General features: G+C 39.1%; 1 non-coding gene across 1 annotated transcript; it reads right to left on the minus strand.

Moving 5' to 3' along the window:
- On the minus strand, positions 1–191 carry LOC123458008. Its single transcript, XR_006635343.1, has one exon. It is a non-coding gene; the product is annotated as a U2 spliceosomal RNA (small nuclear RNA).
- Positions 192–11,099: the final 10,908 nt, after the last annotated feature.

Consider the following 11,099-nt stretch of genomic DNA (forward strand, 5'->3'; position numbering starts at 1 on the left):
GGGGGGTGCACCATTCCTGGAAGTACTGCAATACCAGGTCGATGCGTGGAGTGGACAAAGTAAGCTCCTATTCCAATTCCAAGATCTAAAAATTCATTTAATATATTGTCCTTGGATAGAGGACATATCAGATATTAAACTGATAAGAACAGATACTACACTTGATGTTAGCCAAAAGGCCAAGAAGCGATTATCCTTCTTATAAGGCTATTAAAAAATTACACCAAATTGATTAATCCCACTACTAAAAAGAAAGCAGTCTTTTTTTCTTTTTAATTTTTTTTAAATTTTTTATTTTATTTATTTGAGAGCAACAGACACAGAGAGAAAGACAGATAGAGGGAGAGAGAGAGAATGGGCGCGCCAGGGCCTCCAGCCTCTGCAAACGAACTCCAGATGCGTGCGCCCCCTTGTGCATCTGACTAACGTGGGACCTGGGGAACCGAGCCTTGAACCGGGGTCCTTAGGCTTCACAGGCAAGCGCTTAACCGCTACGCCATCTCTCCAGCCCCAAAGCAGTCTTAATATAATCTTTTATCATTAATACCAATAACACACTTGGGAATGATTTTGTTAGGAGTAGCTAAGGCAAATTGTGTTGTTATCTTGAGGCAGGCTGGCTCAGAAGTCAGATCAGTCACCTCCTCCTTTTAAGTAACAGGATATTACAATCTTTTTAAAAATATCTGACAAATTATAAGTTACCTCTTTAGAGGAAGTTTTGTTGTTTTTAATGATCCTGTATGTAAGGTGAAGTTGACCTAGAACAAATATCTGGCAAATTCACTCCTGCAAAAGACATTTAACTTTTCCTCTTTAATTTCTATGCTTAGCTCTTTGATTTCCTTGAAATGGTTCTCTAGAAGAGAAAGAAATGTCACCTGCATTTGTCTCATCTCTTTAGTTACAAACAGTTACAAACATGACACGACTAGCAAGCACAATGAGCACACATAAATATATACACACACATGTAAAAAGAACATATCCTCCTGATAAAATCAAAAAGAACTTGAAGCAATCTCAATTCCTTGTGTTTTTAAAATATATTTTTCTATGGCAATTCTATGGCTCCTTTTTACTCTTTGTCAATTTTTTTTTTAACCCATATTCCTTATGCCTTGAGAGAAGTTGTAAGCCTTTTAACAATTTATGCTTACTTAGGGTCTGTCCCATGATAGAAAAAGAAAGAGGAGAAACAGCAAGAACAGAGGGCAACATTCCCGGTAGACACGGGGGTTCCCTGGTGGGCCTGATGTGAGCCTGACTGTAATTCTAAGAACTGGCCTCTAAGAGCATTTACTGGCTGTTGTGTACCCAGTTTTGTTGATAGGAAGAGAGGTTAGATAGGAGGTCTTTGCCAATGCCCGAACGGGCTGTCAGGATTCACACAGGGAGCTAGGGGCCTTCAGCCAATGCCAGAGGATAGACCTGGCCAAGAGGCTTCAGTTGCCCTGTCGCTATGTTGCAATTCCATGCGATGGCACCAACCAAAAGTAAAAGGAGGAAGAGAAGTGCAAAAAGGAAGTCCTACAGTTCTTGTGTCTTGAAAATCTGACTCAATAGTCTTTACTTTAATTACCTAAAATTCGTCGCTTACCTCAAAAGGATCAGTTTCACAGGTGGGCTTTTCTGCGTCGATCATGGTGCGGGTCTGTTTTTCAGGTGTATTGCCTGTAGTGACCTCTATGCAGACCTTCACTCACCCCTCCGGTGGGGCTATGGTCTAATGGCTGGGAAGGCCGTCCACTTTGAGCAATGTTCAGGTCTTTCTTTGTACCTCGTGGCTCACATTCGGCTGCCACTTGTCCCAGCCAGAGGGGAGTCAAACAAAGAAACAAGGGGTAAATTAACCTGAATGAAAGAAGGCAAACAGACACGAGAAGGAGACCATGCTAGATGTTTGTCATGGCCTCGAGAGTTTATTCTTACATGTAGATTTATATAGAATTGTAGGGGGAAGGGGACATGGTCAGGGCAAGGAGTTATCAGGAAACCTAGAGGGGATGTAATTAGGTGTTCATCTAATCTTGCCTCACTGGCTTAACATCCTGACTGCACCAGGCTTCACATCCTGACCATAAACTGGCCTTTTGCAAAAGATGAGATTCTGTAAGCAGTCTGCTGACTGGTTCCAGAAGTACGTAACAGAAAGCTGGATGGACCAGCTTCTGAGTAATGAGTCAGTTTATGAGCAGGCCCAGGCAATATGGAGAGGTTTTTGCTCTATGGCTCCTGACATGAAAGCATATGATGATTGTGTTTTTGTGATTGTGCGATTTCACTTAAAATGATCTGTTCCATGTTCAACTATTTTTCTACAAATTTCAATGTGTCCTTTTTCTTACTTCTGAGTAGAATCCCATCATGTAGATACACCAAATCTTGGTTATCCATTCATCCAGTGATGGGCACCTGGGTTGCTTCCAGTTTTTAGCTATTATGAATTGAGCAGTTATTAACATGGTTGAGCAAATATCTCTGTACTGAGATGGGGAGCTTTTAAGGTAAATGCCCAATAAGGGAATAACAGGGTCTGCTGGTAACTCTATATTTATCCTTTTCAGGAGTCTCCAAATTGATTTCCAAAGTGACTGTACCAGCTTCCATTCCCAATAACAGGGAATGAGGGTTCCTATTTCTCCACAGCCTCACCAACATTTGTTTTCATTTGATTTTTTTAATGTCTGTTATCCTTATTGGGGTAAGGTGGAATCTCATAGTTGTTTTAATTTGCATTTCTTTAATGGTTAGGGATGTTGAACATTTTCTTAAGTGTGTGTTAGCCATTTGTAATTCTTCCTCTGAGAACTCCCTATTTAGTTCTCTGCCCCACTTTTGGAGCAGATTGCTTGTTTTTTATCATTGAAAATGGTATGCTTTCACTGATTTCTTTCTCTAATTGTCCTTTGCACATAGGGAACCTACTGATTTTGTGCATTGATTTTTGTATACTGCCACTTTGCTGAAGAAATTTATCACCTTTAAACGTTTTGGGATGGAGACTTTCAGGTCACTCATATATAGGATCATGGCATCTGCAAATAGGCCTAACTTAACTTCTTCCTTTCCAATTTGAATCCCTTTTATTTCTTTCTCCTGTAATATTTCTTGGGCTAGTACTTATAGTACTATGTTGAAGAGCAATAGTGAGAGGCACACCCCTGTCTTGTTCCCGATCTCAGTGGGAACTCCTTGAGTATTTCCCCATAAGAATTATTTGGGATTTAGGAGCTTTATATCTAGCCTTTACTGTGTTGAGATACAAACCCTCCATGCCTATTCTTTCCAGTGTTTTATTCATGAAGTGGTCAAAGGCCTTCTCTGCATCAATTGAGATGATCATGTGGTTCTTATGGTTCAGTTGATTTATGTGGTGTATTACACTGACTGATTTCCATATGTTAAACCATCCCTGAATCCCTAGAGTGAAGCCTACTTGATAAAGGTGGGTAATGCTTTTGATGTATTATTGAATTTGGTCTGCAAGGATTTTGTTCAGGATCTTTGCATCTAAGTTCATTAGGGATATAGGCCTATAATTTACTTTCCTTGTTGCATCACTGTCTGGTTTTTGTATTAGGATGATGATAGCATCATATAAGGAGTCAGGGAGGATTCTCTGGTCTCCAGTTATGTATAATAGTTTGAGAAAAAAAAAATGGTTTCAGTTCTTCTATGAAGGTTTGATATAATTTAGCTGAGAAGCCATCCAGTCCTGGACTTTTCTTTTTGTGTAGGGTTTTGGTTAACTTCAATCTCCATGGATGTAATAGGTTTGTTTAGATTAATCTGCTCTAAGTTTCGTTTGGATAGGCGGTATGTGTCTAGGAATTCATCCATTTCTTCCAGATTATTGTTGGTACTTAGTGTCCAGTCAAGATACCAGAGAAAAAGACCTGATTCCATAGCTCAAACAGTCATCAGGACTCCCTAAGCAAGGCACAATGGGACCTACCAGGACCAGGGGACTAGTAGGAATAAAGGAACAGGTATCTGGCATACTTCATGTGGAGCCCTCCAGGACATGGACCAGTGCAGGCAGCCTAGACTGGGTAGGTGAGAGGAACCCATACACTTACCATGCAAGGAACTGAGATCCAGGCTGTGGGAAGGGACCAGAAATCAGAAATGGGTCAGGCCAATCACTCCAGACATCCATGCTCATCCACACACTGATTGTGCAGGGAACTGTGCTTGTATTTAGATGGAAGTTAAGAAGGCAAATGGTGGGAGTTTTATGGAAGAATAGCAGAGGAAAAATATCAAAGCAGAGACCAAGAAATGGAAATGAGAAATTAGTAGTAAAGAGAGTTGTATACCTGTATCCCCAAGTTTAGGGAATTTATACAGGTTTATAATTACTGAAAACATTCACATAGTAGGTCTGGAGTGTAAGGGAAATACACAAGTGGTAGATTTAGAGACCAGAGGAAAATCATACATGTAGTTAAAGTAAGAATTTACTCCAAACTATAAAGCAGAGGCAAGCAGAAATGTTTCTCTAGACCAACAAACAGTATTATGCTTACCCAGTCAGACGTACGTGTATCCCAGCCTGAAGGAGGCCACAGCCTTGATAGTATAGAAAATGTATTTTTTCTTGAGATTCAGGTAAGTAAAAGGGAAGACCCCATTGGCTTGTAGATTTGAAGGGGCAGGTCCAGGGCCAGACCATCTGGGAAGTGAAGTTCTAGACCGTGGGCAGCAGGAGGTGCTGTATGTGGCTGTTTCCATGAGACAGGAGTTCCATTCTTGCTAAGAGTTCCATTCATGTCAGGGCAAAGTGGCAACTCTTCTCTTTAGGCCTGTTTGTAACTGAAATGGACCAAAATAATATAGCTTTGGCCTTCCTTAAGTATCCATTATTTTCTTATTGCTATAAACACCAAAAGCAACATAAGGAAGGAAATAATTAATTTTGGCTTACAGTTTTGAGGGGAAGTGAGTCTGGCCTGTATAAAACTTCAAGGCCTGCCCCACCAGTCTCCATTCTGTGAGCAAGGCCCCACATCCTAAAGGTCTAACAACCTTCTTAAATAGAATCACCAGCTGAAGACTGAGAGTTCAAACATATGAGCTTATATAGGGGGGATTTTACGTTCAAACGATAATATTCCATCCTGACCATCTCACAATGCAAAATGCCTTCAGTCCAACTTAAAATGTCCCCATCATTTTTAATATTCTCCACATTGTTCAAAAGCCCAAAGTCTTTTCTGAGACTCAGACTATCTCTTAATTGAGACCTGTTGTAAAGTTATAAAACAAATTATGTACTTTGAATGTTGCTTAATAATGAGATGTTCAGTCTTCAGGTTTTAGTGAATTTTCTGCAGCTTTTCTTGTTGTTAATCTGTAGCTTTATTGCTTTTTTATTGCATTTATTGCTAAGATAAATAGTTTTAGATAGAAGATAGGTGAATGGATAGATAGCTAAATGTTAGATAAAAATAAAATATGACTGGGTATAACAATGTTAAGCAACCTCATTTTTAATATTAGCTAAAATGGTATTAGAACAAATTATATGTATCCTAAATTGATAAGTTGATTTTAAGAATAAACTAGATTCAGTAGCAGCACATAGAAACATGTTGTGCTGTCCTCAGGAACTGTGACAGTATTTGCTTATAAATGAGCATCCATAGATCAAGAGGTGATGGACATGGACAAGACTTCACACTCATGAGTTAATAAACTGAAACAATAAAAAATAATATCATAAGGAGGATTTTTACTATTTTATCTTGTAATAGTTTATCTACTTGAGAGAGAAAGATGCAGACAGAAAAATCATTGGTGTGCTAGGGCCTCAGCCATTGCAAAGGAACTCCAAGCACTTGCACCAATGTTTGCAACTTGCTTATGTGGGTACTGGGGAATCACAGCTGGGTCCTTAGACTTCACAAACGAGTGCCATAACAGTTAGCCATCTCTCCAGGCTGGGATTTTTATTTTTATTTATTTTTATTTTATTGATTAGTTTTGTACTCAGCGAATACAGTCAATCTGGTACCATTATTAGGCTCATCCATTACCTATCCCCTCCCCTTGGCCCCTCCTTGTTGAGGTATATGGGTCATGTGTTATGGAGTCAGCCCACAGTTATGGGTAGGATAAATGTCTCTGCATATCATGACTCAACATGTGGCTCTGACATTCTTTCCACCCCCTCTTTCACAAAATTTCCCTGAGCTATGTTGGGTTCATTTTTGGTCTGCTTCAGTGATGAGGTGTTGGGGGCCTCTGGGCTCTGGCTCTCTGATTTGATAGGAGTTGATTTTTCTCTGTTTTGATCTCCTTCACTCTTGTGCTGGTACCTGGTTCACCAAGAAAACAGCACCCTTGCTTGTTTCACCAATTGTTCTTAGTTTTAGCCAGGGCCCTTTTGAGGTGTGATGGGGTGGCTCTCTCCTTAGGATCTACATCTATCTGAAAAAGAGAAGCAGATTTTCCAACAGAGAGTAAGTTAGCACTAGACAAATGTGATAACCCTTACTTTTTTAATAGAGAATTTAGTAGGTGTAGGCCCTCTAGTAGTCCATGATTGGTGGTAGCTTGATAGTGGTGAGCGGGCTTATGTTTGGATATGGTTCTGACTTATTTTCTTAATTGTTTTCTTAGTTAACAATTCATTAATTTCTTCTCTGATCTTAAGCTTTCTGGGTTGGATTCTTCTTGCTTTTCCAGTGCCTTTAGGTGGATGGTTAAGTTATTGATTTGGGATCTCTCTGTCTTTGTTATGAAGGAATTTAGTGCTATGAATTTTTCCCTGAGGACCGCCTTCATTGTGTCCCGTAAGTTTTGATATGATGTGTTCTCATTGTCATTCATTTTTAGATATTTTGCAATTACATTTTTTATTTTGTCCACTATGATTTTTTTGCTTAAAAGTGTGCCTTTTCACTTTCCAGGAGCCGATGGAATTCTTGGTGGGTCGTTTGTTGTTAACTTTTAGCAATGTAGCATTGTGATTGGATATCATTCAGGGGATTATGTCAATCTTCCTAAAATATATGGAGGCAGGCTTTGTGACCCTATTTTAGAGAATGTTGATGGGCTGCTGAGAAGAATGTGTCATCTGTGGATTGGTTCACATCAAAGGTACCTGTCTGCAAAGCATGATGGCCTGGATAGGCTCAGTTCCCAAGCCACCCATATAAGCCAGACAAAGGAAAGTAGTGCAAACATCTGGTATTTGTTTGAAAATACCAGCAGCAGGAGGCCTCTGTGCTTCCATAGACACATACATATTCACTAGCTCTCACATACATATTTAAATAAAGAATTTTTAAGTACCTAAAAGAAACAAAAAGTACAAATGCATGTTCAAGAAAAGCTTATTCCAAGGTCCTATTTTCAAGTAATGAGCTGTAAGTAAATTTTAAGTTGAGGTCCCAGTCCCCTTTGCTTTTCCTGAACAAAGACCTTGGAGGAAGAGATAATGAAGTTATATGAGGGCACAAGAATAATACTGCAATAATCTCAGGGACCTGACGGTTTTATAACAAGAGATGCTGGAGCTTGCCCTCTATCTGAGGTCATATCTTGAAAGCAAGCAGGGAGAGTAAGACCTTGTGGTAGTTTGAATGGAAATCCCCCAATATATTCAGAATTCTATTAAATCTTGGAATTTAGATCTCCATTTGCCTCTCTGGAGGAGGTGTCACTAGGCTAGTCCTAGGGTCCATCCCTAAGGTTTGGGGGTGGATTTGGAATTCCAATCTAAAGATATTCCAATTTCCTGAGCTTTGCCTGGAGTGCCTGAAGTGTGCGGTTGCTTGTGCTGGTGTGCTGGCGATGGCTTTTCTTTGTCTCTGCTTGGTCCTATAAAAGGGGACCAACTTATTGTGCCATTATGGAATTTCCTCTCTATCTGTAAGCTTCAAATAAATTTCCTTCCTCCCAAAACTGTGCCTGGTTTGGAAGTTCATCCCAGCAGCCTGTGGTTGTCTACTGCAGAATTGATACCAAGGAGTGAGACAGAGTTAGTCAATGATGAATCTGACCATGTGGATTTCAGTATTTGGGAACTTGTGTAGTAGAAGATTGGGAAGGTTGGTGCTTGCAGCTGAAGACACATTCTGGAGTGGGGCAGGGCAACTTCTTCTGCCATTATGGAATTTCTTCTGGATCTGTAAGCTTCCAATAAATTTCCTTCTTCCCATAACTGTGTCTGGTTTGAAATTCATCCCAGCAACCTTTGGCTGTCTACTATAGACCTCATCAGAGATAGTTAGCTCCAAGAATATTTTAAAAAGCCTGATTCTTAAGCAACCTAATTTACAGTATTTTGTTACAGCAGAAGAAATAATATCAGATACTTAAATGCATTTGATCAAACATTATATTCATTCCTGATTATATTCAGAAGAATCACTGAACATGAAACAACAGTTAGTTTTCCATTTTTAAAAATTCTTCTCTCTCTCTCTTTGTTTTTTTTGGTCCTGCATGTTGTATGTGTGATATGTAGTGTTTATACTTGCATTTGCAACATGCCATTCATCAGTGTATATGGCAGCCACAGGTTAAAGTTGTATATCTTTCTAATATTTATTTATTTATTTGACAGAGAAAGGGAAAAAGAGAGAGAGAGAGATAAAGAGGCAGATAGAGAGAATGGGTGCGCCAGGGCCTCCAGCCACTGCAAATAAACTCCAGACACATTTGCCCCCTTGTGCATCTGGCTAATGTTGGTCCTGGAAATTGAAACTGGGTCCTTTGGCTTTGCAGGCAAATGCCTTAACTGCTAAACCATCCCTCCAGCCCTATAGTTGAATATGTTTCTCTATCACTTTTTTTTTTACCTCGTTTCCTTGAGATGGAGTCTCTCACTGAGCCCAGAGGTATCATTTTTGGTTAGACTGGTTGACTATCAAGCTCCAGAGATGGTCCAGTCTGTTCACCACAGAACTGAAGCCTGTGTAGTTAATTCCAGCAGTATAAGTGGGTACTGGGGAACAAACTCAGGAAAATTAGGTCCTTGGGCCCTTATATGTTGTATTGCAAGCTTTCTTGCCTACTGAGCAATTTTCACAAAACTTTTAATTTCTTTTTTGAATTTTACCCATTTTTTGATACTTTCATACATGGTATGTCATGTATTTTTGTACCTATTTCCACCAATAACCCTTTATTCTCTTTTTCCCATCCCCTTGATGCCTCATCTCCCCATGAATCCCTAACTGACTTTCATGTCTTTTGTCAATCCCAGTGAGTTAAATTAGTGTTGCTTGGAACATTAGGGATAGATTATTTAAGGTGAAATGAGACTCTTACCAGTGATGACCCTGACTTCTCTCTCCCAGCAACATTAGATGCCATTAGCCTCTTTGTAAGGTCCATGATTTTGTGTAGTCCAGTCTGGCCTTCAGCTCCATTTGTAGCTAAGTGTGACCTGAGACTCTTGATTCTCTCACCTCCATTATGAAAATGCTGAGATTACAGGCATACACCACCACATTTGCATCATTCTCTATAGTTTTATTTATTTATTTTTCAGAGAAAGAGTGAGGGGGAGAGGGAGAGAGAGAGAGGAGAGAGAGAATGGGAGTGCCAGGGCCTCCAGCCACTGCAATCGAACTCCAGACATGTGTGCCCCCTTGTGCATCTGGCTAACATGGGTCCTGGGTGATCAAACCTGGGTCCTTTGGCTTTGCAGGCAAATGCCTTAACTGCTAAGCCATCCCTCCAGTCCTATTCTCTATATATTTTAGCATTCCAAATGCATTTATGCTTACTGAGGTAGACGTTTAAAAGTCCAACACTGATTGAAATTAATCACCAATATATAACCTAAACTACAGGTACAAAACACAGGACTGTTATAAATACCAAGGTCACATCACATATATTGCAATGCTTCTAATCAACTCACTAAAGGAAATATCATAAATTATTGTATTCAGTGCACACCTCATCAGAGCAAAAGACTATTTATAAATGGATTGAATATATGCTATAGACATGAAAATACAGTTGGATATATATTGAGTGATTGGCAACTTAGCACATCAGTTTGCTGAAAGCCCAGTCAAACACAATCATGAGATATTCAGTAGCATACAGATTCTGTAATAAATTGGTATATTCTTTTCTCTCTTTTTTTTTCCAATACAACTCTTGCCTCTTTCTTTGACTCAGCTCATATATTTTTCATGCTGGCTTCTGAAATAAATGACCACATGGTACCTTGTGAATTGAAACAATTTCTAAAGTTCTAACGGTAATATAAAAGATCAATCTTTGAAAAATGCAATTTAACTTGAATGATTCCTGTAGATATTTTGACTTATAGTACTCTTAAAGGAATTCCTTGAGATGCAGTGATTTGAACACCATGATGGGCATATTTTCATAAAGGTTAAAGTAATGACATGGAACACATGTTTCTAATAAAGTATATCAAAATGTTTACTACTAACTTGACTGTTCATTTAACTCAATATATGCAAATAACACCATTCTGAGTGGCATATCTTTTTTTCACTCAACATATCACATGTATATGCAAAGACAATGTATTTATGCATTATTTCATATTATATTGTTAAAGGTAAAGTGATTCTTATCCCAAATCTTTTCTCAGTGATGATACATCCCCCTCCCTACTCATTATTTTTTTCCCTATCCCAGATTGATAAATGGATCTACAGATGCATGGATTAAAGATAGATATCACTTATTTACACAGTGTCAGAGATGGTGTTTTACTAGTTTCCCTAACTGCAGTTCACAGCACAGTGCCCGGTGGAGGTAAGGTAAGCAGATGGAATTTGTTGAAAGTGGTTTCCCCCAGTTTACTTAGTGATTGTGCTATGCTGTATATGTCTGCAACTTGAGATCAAGGTGAATTCATTATGTCTGGAAATCTGACAGAAGGCCAATCATCAGTATAACTTAATTTTGTCTTAATTCTTACCAGACACATATAAATCTTAGAGAGGGGAGATACAAGTGCATACCATAAACTTATGCATATTAGAGAAGACTTTTCCACTTTTCTTTTGTTAGATATCATGCAACCTACCTAAGCATGTGTTTCTCAGACACTTTACCATGACTATGGGCATGTGAAAATTGACATTTGACAT

Source organism: Jaculus jaculus, chromosome 1, assembly GCF_020740685.1.
Source record: "Jaculus jaculus isolate mJacJac1 chromosome 1, mJacJac1.mat.Y.cur, whole genome shotgun sequence".
Taxonomy (NCBI): domain Eukaryota; kingdom Metazoa; phylum Chordata; class Mammalia; order Rodentia; family Dipodidae; genus Jaculus; species Jaculus jaculus.